The sequence below is a fragment of the Vulpes lagopus genome, chromosome 12 (genome assembly GCF_018345385.1).
Source record: "Vulpes lagopus strain Blue_001 chromosome 12, ASM1834538v1, whole genome shotgun sequence".
In the NCBI taxonomy this organism is placed as follows: Eukaryota; Metazoa; Chordata; class Mammalia; order Carnivora; family Canidae; genus Vulpes; species Vulpes lagopus.
In genome coordinates this window covers 26,110,055-26,123,305 of record NC_054835.1, presented here as the reverse complement: position 1 = coordinate 26,123,305, position 13,251 = coordinate 26,110,055, and the positions used below count along the sequence as shown (strand labels likewise).

Below are 13,251 nucleotides of genomic sequence, written 5' to 3'. Positions count from 1 at the left end.
TGAACTCTTTCAACACAACTGGAATGAACTGAGTTCTCTGTCCTTGCATATTAACCAAATGCCCTGCCTGCATTCCCAACCATTCAACTCCTAGAAATTACTAGTCTGGACACTTGGGGAGAACCTCTCACTAACGGCCCATTATCCCCCTCCTTTCTCAGCTGCCAACTCAGAGGCTCAGTAAAGACTTCACATTGGTAAGATATTCCCAAAGAAGCAATAAAGGAAATTTCACATTTATGAGGTTTTCTTTTTCCTAGAGACAAATTTTATTTCAAACCTGAGACCAATTAAGGGAGGAAAAGTAACAAAAGCATGTATGCAGTCAAATGGTCTACCCCTGAGCTATGCCCCCAACAAAAGCACGTATGAATGTGTTCACTGAGACACCATCCCGGACAATTTTTTTACAGTTGAAAAAGTTCTTTCTCATATATATTTCATTTGATCTTATTGGATATTCACAAAAATCCAAAAGGCAGATACACAGTAAATGACTTGTATATATATATATATATGGTACAGTTAGTCAATGAGGTCTTCTGAATCCAAATTGTTTCTTCCTCTACATGAAACAGTCTAGATTGAAAAAGTTGATCAGGAAAAAAGTTCTCTAGCATCTTTTATGTGTGCAACCTCTGAAGGAAGTAACCAGAAAAGCAAGTAAAGATATCCTACACATAAACCGATATTACATTGTGTGTTAACAAAACTGGAATTTAAAAACTTGGAAGAAAAAATATTTACCATGAAAATATAGGAAAACATTTTAATCAGTAGAGAAGGGGAAAATTATTCTAAGTATGATGCAAGCCCCAGAAACCACTAAAAGTTGCCCATAAATTTAAACACATAAAAATTTAAACTATTTTATGGTGAAAAAAGTATTGCAAACATGTTTAAAGATATTGACAAACTGGGGAAGATATTTATAATACATATGAAAAATAAAATGGTACTTAGTATGGAGTAAGCTTCTCTAAATCAATATCAAAAAGACTAATAACCCAATAACCATAGAAACATGAGCAGAGGCTATGAACAGAGAATAAAAAGGAATTTAAATATGACAAAAGATGTTCACGACCAGTCTAAGAGAAATGCAAACTAAAGTCACAGTGAAATATCACACTGAATCTGATAGACAAGATTTTAGAAATCTGATAACATGCCGTATTGGAAAAGTGTAGAGACATAAGCACGTTCATATGTTGTCGGTGGGAGTATAAGTTAGTAGAGCAACCAGGATGGAAAATTTGGCATTTGCTAATACAATTACAAATGAATATACTCTTTAACTTGGGAATTTTACTTCTAGGAACTAATTGTATAGTTTCTAATTGAACATTGCCCAAATATTCAAAGATATAAAAGGATGTTTGTTTCAGCATTATTTATAATAACAAAAGATTAAAAACCATCTATACTTCCAAAAATAGGGATTCTAAGTAAATTATGGTAAATCATTGCAATGAAACACTCTGTTGTCTCTGAAAATAACAAGGATATTCCATAAATATCAAAAAAGGGAAAATATCCAAGATATATGATTAAAATACAAAAGAGAATGTATAGTAGGGTGTCCTTTTTTTTTTTTTAAGATTTATTTATTTATTCATGAGAAACACAGACTGAGAGAGAGGCAGGGAACACAGGCAGAAAGAGAAGCAGGCTCTTCACAGGAGCCCAATGTGGGACTCCATCCCGGATCCCGGGATCATGCCCTGAGCCTAAAGCAGGCACCCAACTTCTGAGTCACCAAGGTGTCCCAGGCTGTCCTCTTAAAGGAAAGAAAAAAGGATGTTTGTGTGTGCACAGAATATCCTTGGAATGACACATAGGAAACTGATATAGTGATTACCTCCAGGGATAGACCAGGAGATAGGTGTGGGGGACTTTTCATGATACACCATTTTGTGCCTGATTTTCTCTTTTAATTGCGTGGCATGTATTACCTTTTCAAGAAGCTGAGATATCATAGGAATAACGTAGACCAATGAGTTGAGACTTGCTGGAAAAAGCCTTTGATCTGTTAAAGTCTAGATATTTCCATATGGCTCCATGTCTGCTGCCCAAATAAGCAGGCATGTGTGAGGAAGGCTGGCTGAACCCCTGGCTCTGGTGCTGCCCATGTAAATACTAACCTGTCCAAAGAATGGACTTGGAGGGGCCACTTCCTGCTAGGCACATGCATAAACACACATATACAAACAGTACCAATCTTTTCATGCCAGTACAACTTTTGTTCCTAGTCACAAGAAGCTTTAATATCCATCATTGCAACAATTCTTTACATCTTCCAATGGAGGTACTATTATTCCTTCCTGTTACGTAAATCTGTACACTGAAGTTCAGACAACTTAGGTGCTCATCCCATATCTAGGATCAGTAGGTGGCAGGGCCGTGATTCAAACCTACATCCCCTAATTCCAAATTGGATATTCTTTCCGCCATACCAACTACCTCTCATTCTCTTCCAAGAATAAGTTGTGATTCCTCAGTGCCCAAGCTGGGCTGATTATAAGATATGAAGTGTTCATTCTGCCTGTGCAACTCCCTGGATTCGGGGCCATCCAGTGGCCGGCCTCCCAGACTTGAACAAACCACAACTGCCTTTCTCTCGGCATCCAGGGTGCTCACGTGTAAAGTAGCGAGCTTCGACTGTAAGAATTCTGAGATCCCTTACAATTCTTCGGTGAAATAGAAGATTCTTTTAGTTCTGCTGACAGTGGGGAGAAAATTACCCCAGGGATGAACATTTAACTGAAAAGAGTACTCCGAGCTCTGAAGCCAAGCTAAAGTTAATGCAGAGAGAGGAGAGAGGGAGAAAGAGTGAGCCAAAGGAGGCTTAGCAAAACTTACACCATCAAAGTCATCCGGCCAGCCTGGAACAGCCAAGCCCAATGTGGCTTGTGGTTATCTGCCTGGTTTTTTTCACTCAAGCACAGGGATCGGTGTCACCTCACCATAAAGGTTCAACGGCTTGGCCTACTATTTTAAATCTGGTTTCTGGTCTATACTAGGATAGATTGAACAACTCTGTGTCCTCCAAGGGATTAAGAGCTTATCTTAATATCTTAGGCTTATCCCAATAACAGTGACAGGGACAAGTGAACAGACAATGGACCACAATATTGGACCCAAAAATACCCTCTGCAAGGCCCCAGGGGAAAGTTTGCAAAATATAAGCAATGCCTAGTGAATATCTTCACTGCAACAAGCTAGGCAGAAGCTTCCATTTAAGAAGAACCCAAATGATAAAGGATGGGATATAGCTCCCTGCCTGCTCACATACCTGCCCACAAAGGGAATTATTGACTAAGGAAAAAAAGGAGAAACAAGCAAGAGCTTCTATTAAGTGTATCAGTCCTAGGTTGCCCCCCATCCCTTGAAACAACAGCTTTACTGAGATATGATTCATCTACTATACATTTCACCCATTTAAATGATACAATTCAATGACTTTTAGCATATTTATCACCACAACTTATTTTGGAACATTTTAATTACTCTTAAAAGAAAAAACCTGTACCTCTCAGCCACCACCTCTCAAACTTCCCATCCCCACCGCCCCTCCCACCCACCCAGCACTAGGCAACCACTAATCTACTTTCTCTCTAGATTTGCCTATTCTGGACATTTCATATAAATGGAACCGCACAGTCTATGGTCCTTTGTTACTGGTTTCTTTTAGTCACAAATGTTTTCTTTCTTTCTTTCTTTCTTTCTTTCTTTCTTTCTTTCTTTCTTTCTTTCTTTCTTTTTTAAGATTTCATTTATGTATTCATGAGAGACACAGGGAGAGAAAGAGAGGCAGAGACACAGGCACAGGGGGAAGCAGGCTCCCTTCAGGGAGCCCAATGTGAGACTCGATCCCAGGACCCCAGGATCATGCCATGGGCCAAAGGCAGGCGCTAAACCGCTGAGCCGCCCAGGGATCCCAGTCACAAATGTTTTCAAGTTCATCTGTTATAGCATGTATCAGAACTTCATTCCTTTTTATGGCTGAATAATATCCCATTGTATGGACATATTATATTTTGTCCATCAATTTGTTGATGAACACTTGGGTTGTTTCCATCTTTAGGCTACTGTGAATAATGCTGCAATGAACATTGATGTACAAGTTTTTGTGTGGACATTTTTTCATTTCTCTTGGGTATATACCCAGGTGTAGCATTGCTGGATCATGTGGTAACTCTATGTTTAACCATTTGAAAAAGTGCCAGACATTTTGCCAAAGGAGCTGTACCATTTTACATTTCCAAAAGTAGTATATAAAGGTTCTGATTTCTCTACATCCTTATCAACACTTAATATCTTTTTTATTATAGTCATCCTTGTGGGCACAAAATGGTATCTCATTGTTTTTTGAGTTATATCTTCCTGATTCCTTTTCACCTGATTATTGGTCATTTGCATATTTTCTTTGGAGAACTGTCTATTTGGATCCTTTGCCCATTTTTAATTTGGGTTATCTGCCATTTTATTATTGAGTTGTGATAGTCATTTATATAGTCTAGCTACAAATCCTTTATCGAATATATGATTTGCAAGATTTTCTCCCATTCTGTGGGTTATCTTTTCACATTTGTGATATTGTTCTTTGAAGCACAACAGTTTTTAATTTTGATGATGCTCAGTTTATCCTTTTTTTATTGTGTTTGTACTGTTGGTGTCATATCTAAGAAACCCTTGCCTAATCCAGGGTCACAAAGATTTATACCTATGTTTTCTTCTAAGAGTTTTACAGCTTTAGCTCCTATATAAGTCTTTGATTAAATATGGTGTGAAGTACAGGCCCAACTTCATTCTTTTACACGTGGCTGTATACTGCCCCATCACCACTTCTTGAAAAGATTATTCTTTCCCCAAGAATTGCTTTGGCATCTCTGTTGACATCAGTTGACCATAAATGTGAGGGTTTACTTCTGGAGTCTCAATTCTATTCCATTATCTATATGTCTATCCTTATGTTTGTAAAACACCATCTTGATGTAAATTTTGTAAATTTTGAAATTGAAAACTTGAAGCCTATGTTTGTTCTTCTTTTTCAAGACTGTTTTGGCTATTCTTATATCCATTCTTATATCCATTGCATTTATATGTGAATTTTAGGACCTGCTTGTCAATTTCTGCAAAGAAGTTAGCTGGGATTTTTACAGGGATTTCATTGACTATGTAAATCAATTTGGGGAATACTGTCATCTTAACAATATTGTCTTTCAATTCATAACATGTCTTCACATTTACTTAATTAAGTCTTCTGTAATTTCTTTTAACAGTTTGCATTTTCCTGTTTTAAAAAGAAGCTTCTTTTTCAAATTTTTATTCCTAAATGTTTTAATCTTTTTATTTATTTATTTTAGAAAGAGAGTGCATGTGGGTGAACATTGAGGGGAGGAGCAGAGAGAGAGAGAATCTCTAGCAGACTGGGCTGAGCACAGAGCCTGATATGGGACTTGATCTCACATCTCTGATATCATGACCTGAGCTGAAATCAAGAGTCAAATGCTTAACTGAGCCAGCCACCCAGGTGCCCCATATATTGTTCTTATATCCTGCATCCTTGCTGAATAAGGATTTGTTCCTAAGGCTCTTAAAAAATAATTTGGGTTGGGCAGCCCGGGTGGCTCAGTGGTTCAGCGCCGCCTTTGGCCCAGGGCCTGACCCTGGAGACCCGGGACTGAGTCCCACGTCGGGCTCCTTGCATGGAGCCTGCTTCTCCCTCTGCCTGTGTGTGTGTGTGTGTGTGTGTGTGTGCGTGTGTCGTGAATAAATAAATAAAAATCTTCTAAAAAATAAATAATTAAGGATTGTGGTAGCTTCATGCTGAATCAACTCATATAAGTAGGAATGACATTCCCCAGAATTTCTTATCCTCTATGACTAGGGGTTAGGATTGTCTATATGATAGATTTATGTGAGATTCAAAAGATGGGCATGTGGCAGCCGTCATTACACTCTGAAGGTTAAATGTTGGGCACGTGGCACTGTGGCATCTTGTGTATACCGCTGCTCATGTGCCAGCCAACCTACCAGGCCTGCATATCGCCCCAGCTCTCACCAGATCGCCTCCTTCAGATTCTTTGTGTCCTGGGCCAAGTGCATGTGCAGCTCTGTAATGAAGAATGTCAGCGCCTGCTGTGGATCACCTATTTCATTGTGGCTAATAGCCCTGAGAAACAGATCTGGGATCCAGTTTGCCTCACAGGTTCGAATTTATCCTTTTCTTTCCTTCTGTCACTTCACCTTGATCTTTCTTCCCAACATCAGCCCTGATCTCCATTCAGTCCCACCATGACTCTCAAAGGCAACAGACTCCTTGAATGGCTACCACACTCATACAAGGTTAGATATAGGTCTAGTCCCTATAACGGATCCCTTATTCTATACCAGTGGTTCTGCTTCTATGATGAAAATTTCTAGAGATTGGTTGTGCAACAATATGCATAAGGTCAATACAACTGTACTGGACACTTAATGATTAAGATGGCAAATTTTATGTTATGTGTTTTTTTTACTACAAAAACAATAATATGACTCTGGTAAAGGGAAAGCAAAAGAAGACTAAAAAATGTAGTGGTGAGGAGGGCAGTTGTTGGTGGAGATACAAAAGGAGAAGGAGGGAGAGATAGGCTATATAATTCTGTCTTCCCAACTGGAATAAGAATATATTTTGAAGATAGAGCCTATGTCTTATTCATTTTCATGAGTCAAGAGAATCCTTAGTTAAAAAAAGTACTGAATGAATGAATGAATGCAAAACAGATAGGTGTGGAATAAGTAAAGGTACAAACAGTCCCCCAAATCAAATATGACTAGGGATGCCAAATCTTCAGTGAATGAGTGAATGACAGAAGATCTGTAGCTTGAGTGACATCTACAAGTGAGTAATGGTTTCTCTCCAGGCACAAAATGTAGGACATGATATTAAATATTCAAGAGATACATGACCTAGTTTTTTGGAGGTGGGTGGGGGTGTTGGGTTTTCAGTGTACTCTGAGCATACACAGATCTATATAGGACAGGTCTGTGGACACAGAGTAGAAAAAAAAAGGAGAGCAGAATCTTTTACCCTATGGTCATGTTTCAGGTCAAACAGTCCTTTCTTATATAGCCCTTCCTGACTATGCTCTGGAAAATTCCATGTTTCACCTCCTTGCCATCTCTCTCCTAAAGTTCAGAATCAGACTGTAAGCCTGTGGGCATCCCATGCTGCTGCTGCTGCTGCTTCTTCTTCTTCTTCTTCTTCTTCTTCTTCTTCTTCTTCTTTCTTCTTCTTTATCCTATGCTTCTTGCCATTGGGCAATGCAGCATTCATTCATTTATTCACTCACTCGCCCACCATCCACAGAAAAGCATTGGAAATTTACAGTTCAGATATGGTCCCTACCATTGTAGCTTCGGGTAAGGGCCCTGAGTACTACTGAGAAATCGGTCAATCTTCTGTGAAATTTCCGAAGAAATAAAAGCTTTGCCATCACTACTAATTACCTTCTAAGTTACCTACCACTGGGGCAATTTAAAAACTAACTTTCTTATCTTAGAGAGAGGACAAGAAAAAAGGAACCTTGCTTTCGGAATTCTGGCTTTATAAAGAAAATAATGACTGTCTCCATTTAATATCTCTGGCCAGAGATAGTTAATCTCTGGCAACAAACGATGTGCGTGTATGAGGACACTGTTTATCCTAGCCTTTCTGCAATTTACAAATCGAAACAAATAATGATGGAGACATTTGCAACTATGGAAAAAGGGTGTTTACAAAGTGGGAGAAAACAGACTAAATAGGCTTAGACTACTAGAAAATTTCTAACACGACATGGATGGACTCCACAACAACGGAAGGTGCAAAAGGCTATGAGTCACACTTATTGTAGCAGTTAGATCTTTTCAGAGATTTCCTAAATATGTCAGTTTCAGAAAACAGTATCTCCATGCAAGGTCATCTTGGTAAACCCTGGGGACGCTAGACAGGAGAATTTTCCTAGGCCTCCTGTATCAGCTCTCCATCCTTAGATACAGCTTCTCAGATACCCAGTCTTTAGTTTAGTGTTAAATCATTTAAGCTTAAGGTGCTTCTCACACTTTCCTTTGGAAACTAATTCTTTTTTCCCAAATCTTTCCTTAAATGGCATTGCTCACAGAGAGTTTCCCTGTGAGAAGCATGTGAGAAAGAAGATTTCCTTTAAAAATCCACACCAGGTCATTTTCTTTGTCCATGCTCATTCTCTCTCTTTCTAAAGCCATCTGTCTCCTTTACCATGGCAAAGCTTTTCTCCTTAACACTGAATGTCATCTCTAACTCCCCAAATGTGAGAATAAAAAAGAGGTCATTCCTCAGCTATAATCCTGAATTTGCTATCTTCATTGTTACAGAAATGTTCATATGAGAAACATCAAATTGCTTGTTAATGATCAAAGGGGTTGGCCTAGAATAGATAAAATTTTAATGACAGTGAGGACAAGTTTCCCCCATGTAGAAACTGACCTGGACAACATGGGCTTTCATATGGATTTCATATCTTTACAAAAAACAATAATCAAACAGCAACTCATTAGAAATGAAGAAGGGAAATAGTTCAGTATCCACGAAAAGCAACACTGGGTTTTCACAAGATAAAGACATTTATCTTTTATGGGGCAGAGGAGAACCAAACTACTCCCCAGCTCGGCTAGCAAGAAAAGGTGTAAGTTCACAAGTGCTTATTACAAAAACAGTATGGTCAAAGATTTTTTTTTTAGGATAAAGGCAAGGGCTGTGGTCATTAGCTGTTCCTTACAAAGTCCAAGACAGCACTGCACACCCAGACACTGGGAAATATCGCATTTGACGAAGAGAAAAAAGAATGATGATTTTACGCAGTGAGATCCTGAAGTTCATTTCTTTATCAAATAAGTTTGTTTCACTAAGTTTGGGCACGGATTGGCAATGCTTACTTAAGGTGAACATGAATTGAAGTCAAGGCTAGATTGTGGAAACCAGGCCCACAGAAGCAGAAATTTAGTCTAGAATATTTTCCAAGGAAAATCTTGTTAGACTTTTTCTACCTTGTACAAGAGGGAAAAGAATGGAACCATTATTGAGGGCCTCTTCTGTATGAGGAACTGTTATGCTATGTATAATATGCTATGCTATATTCAATGTAAAATATATAGTATACTATGCTATATACAATCTATATGCTACATGTAGGTCTCATTTAAGCCTCAAAATATCCCAGTGAGGTAGCTGACGTTAAGTAACTTATATAAAGTTACAAATCAAATTTTTAAAAAAATGGAATTTAGAAGCTGTCTGCCCAGGAATATTATATACTCCTCCCTCTCCAAGGTAGTTTCTTTCCATCATACGTCTCTTTCATATTGTTAAAACCTGCCCATAACTTACTGCTTAGCTCTCTCTCCTTTTGGTTCAGATTTTTTAAAAGGTTGTATTACAGATACAGCTGAAATCTCTGTGTACCACACTCCATTCCCCGCCCCCAATCTCCCTCCCAGTATTGCCTTATTCTCATTCTTCTGCAATCTCTTTTTTTCCTTCAATGTTTTAAGGATTTATCTATGTTGCTACAGGTAGCTTTAGTTTATACTCACTTCTACTCTATGTAATAAACATATCATGATTTAAAAAAAAAATCCATGCTTTTGCTTATCTGCAATGAACATTATTACATGAGTCTTCTTTTATACAAGCCAGAACTTTCTCTGTACTATCTAACCTAGCAGTAGAACTGCAAGATCTTAGAAATAATAATACCGATAATAAGTGACACTTAAATAGTGCTTGTGTCATTGCTCTAAGTGCTTTTTATATTAACTCATTTAATTTCACAATAACTTTATGAGGATTCTGTTTTTATTTCTATTTTACAGATGGGAAGCAGTCTGGCTCTAGGATCTTTCTAACTACACTAGACATTGCAGATTATCTTCCTAAATGAGTCCATCAATTTATATTCCACCATCAGTGTCTGAGATTCCACATCCTTGCCAGCACTTGTGGTCAAAGTTTTTAATTTTTGCTATCCTAATATGAATTTTTCCTAATTTTCTCCTGTACACATAACCATTTGTCCTAGCACAATTTATTGACTAGTCCACTCAACAGCACTGATTTGTGATGCAATCTATCATATTTCAAGTTTTCACATAGTGTTTTCATTCTACTGTTTGTCTACCTCTAACAATACCATTCCATCTCAGTTATCACAGTTTTAAATACGTTTTGATTGATAGGAGATTCCAATGAAAATCATAATTGGTCTGTTCTCCAAAACTGTTCTTTCCTATTTTTGACTTCTGGTCTTCCATGTGAAGTTCAGTCACCTTGAAAATGTTTATGAAAAATCCCATGCTGGCTACTCTCTGATTGCTCCTTCAGATGCACCTTCCACTCTTCTCCATCTCGCTCTGTCCCCATAAGGCTGTCCTCCAGATGAACAGTGTCAACTGGGTCCCTTCATCCTAGATGCAGCCAATGAGAGTCAATGGCAGGAGAAAGAAGAGCAAGAAGAAAAACAGGTCCTGCCCCACTTGGCTTTCCTGTTGCAAGGCCCAGGTCAGCAGTGGCGATTTCTCTATGGAAGGCCTGTTAGGTGGGCTTCTCCAAAAGCCTCAGCTACAGCACTCTCTGGGTGCTGACAACTGCTCTACCCCTTACTGCTTCAGACCCAGGGGTGCTTGAGGCTTTTATCTTCTGATAGCTTGGGGTACTGCGCCTTCTCCCCTGTTGGTTTCTTGGTTTCCCTAAGCTGTGTCTAAATATTTGCAAATTAGCCCTTCATGAACTCTTCAGTAAAAGCTTCTGTGTGCGCCACTGGTTTCCTGCCACGCCTGTGATTGATTCCAAACCTACAATGATGTTGATTAGGATTTCATTTCTCAATTCATTTGAGGATAATTGACAACTTTACTATGCTGAGTCTTCTCATCCATGAGTATGTTATATCCATTTATGTTTTCTTTCATCCCTTCAATTTACTTTTTAAAATTTTCTGTAAATGTTTTGCATGTTTTTTCTAAGGATAATTCCTGGCCTCTTTGTGCTTTTGATTGCTATTGCAAATAGGACTTTTCTTCAATTGGTTATTGCTGGTATGTAAGAATGCCATCAATTTCTCTATTCAGTAACCTTGCTGGATTCTTTTATTAATTCATTCATTGACTCTCCTGGATTTATTCTTTCTGTCTTTCTTTTCTCTTTTCTTTTTTCTTCTTTCTTTCTTTCTTTCTTTCTTTCTTTTTCGTTCTTTACTTTTCTTTCTTTTTCTTTCTTTCTCTTTGCTTCCTTCCTTCCTTCCTTCCTTCCTTCCTTCCTTCCTTCCTTCCTTCCTTCTAGATCTGATTTATTTACAAGAGAGATAGTGCAGGGGGAGGAGCAGAGGGAGAGGGACAAGCAGACTTTGCACGGAGCCCAACGTGGGGCTTGATCTCACAACCCCGAGATCATGACCTGAGCCCAAACAAAGAGCTGAATGCTTAACTGACTGAGCCACCCAGGTGCCCTTCTCCTGGATTTTCTATACAGCACATCATATCATCTGCAAATAAGGTCAACTATGTCTCTTTCTTTCCAATTTTTGTGTCTCCTATCTCTTGCTCTTACTTCATTCCATTGGCTAATACTTCCACACAATGTTGAACAGAAGTAGTGTTAATGGGCATCCTTGTTTCATTTTTCTTAGCTTTTAAGTAAAACCACTCTAAATCCTAAAGCTATGGCTCCCAGCTTCCATTTGCCCTTAAATAATTCTATTCAAACTGAAGCATTCAGGAGTCACACTAGCCAAAAAAGTCACATCACTACTATGTGCCCTAGAGAGTATGCTATTACATTCTAACATAGAAATGGCAAGTCTTGACAATTGTGGTCTACACTGAAAGAGCATTATGTGAGTTACGAGCTCTGGCTTAGGTGGAGCTAATTTAAACAAGAAGGTTCAACCAATTCTTAGATAAGCAATCATCCATTCACACAACTAGAATTTGTGGAGATGGTCATATCAAACATCACATGATTTACCACTTTAGCTTTTGAAAATGGGAAAAAAACATGCTGAAAAGAAATAAACAGCTCTTTCTCCCTCTCTCTCTCTCTCTCTTTTTTTTAATGAATGTAATAACAGAAGAGTAATGAGGTTGGAAAACAGATGTGGACAAAAGGAAAGCGCATGCTACAGTGTGGCCCACACAATCTGGAAAGGAATGATAAAAAAAAAAAACAACAAACTTTACAAGCTGTTCTGAGTCTTGAATTAAAAGAAGTAATCAAGCAGGGCTGACTTATAAAGGGTCAGGGGGTAGCATCCTGCAGCAGAGAATAAGCAGAACTCCTTTTCCTTAACTGTCCCCTGCCCTGTTAAGTACGGGAAGGAGGATTTTTCCTGGGTAGCAGCCTCTCTGAACATATTCTTAATTCAGTGTTTAATAACTGCCATGTAACCTCCTTTCCCTGCCCACCCGCTCCCCAGGGAGGTACTTCCCTAATGGGTTGGCTCTTTTTAGTCTGGTTTTAGTCTCTGGCTCTTTATATTCTGACGGGAGCACCACAGTCTCTTTCTATGACTTCCAGGCAAAATGTGTCAAATTAGATAAATGTGTTCGATGCTGGTTTGGGAGAGCTCTCATTCTCTAAGTGATGTCTTCCCACACCCTTTTCACCACGTTTGCCTCCTAGAGTCAGTTGGAATGTGTATAACAAAAGAACCCTAACGTGAGAGTGTCTAAATCCTCAAAGAGAGGTTTGTTGTTGCTGTTTAACTTAACAGTACACAATGCAGCAGAACAACATCCAGAGGCAAATGCAGCATCTTGATAAAAGGAAGATAAAGCCTTGTCCTGTTTCCAAGGAGATTAACCACCCAGAGATCATTTTCTCGCGTTCCTACGGGCACTGTTATTAATGGTGTTATATGGCAGAATTGTCAGACCCTGGTCAGTTTACCAAACTACGCTAGTCTGCACAAAGTGTCTCTCGAAGTGGCACTGTGAGAAAGCAGTCTGCTGCAGTTGTCTGCCTTGGCCTCTGAAAGCTTTCAAACTCAACTACTGAAGTCCAGCCAGCATCTAATTTTACCCGTGAGTTCCAGGAGAGAGTAAAGCTGGTGGGAAGATTACAGAGTTCCTTGAAGCTCTGACCTACAACAGGAAGAGAGTTGTCAGCCTTCATGTCTCTCACCCTAAATCCCAAGGCAAACAACAGTGGCAGGGCATTTTATAACACGTTCCCATTGTAAAATTGCATAT

General features: G+C 38.9%; 1 protein-coding gene across 6 annotated transcripts in view; it reads right to left on the bottom strand.

The window, feature by feature from the left end:
* The window catches only part of BCAS3 (BCAS3 microtubule associated cell migration factor), a 592,235-nt gene that overhangs the window by 101,650 nt on the left and 477,334 nt on the right, over nt 1–13,251 (bottom strand). The window lies entirely within an intron of this gene.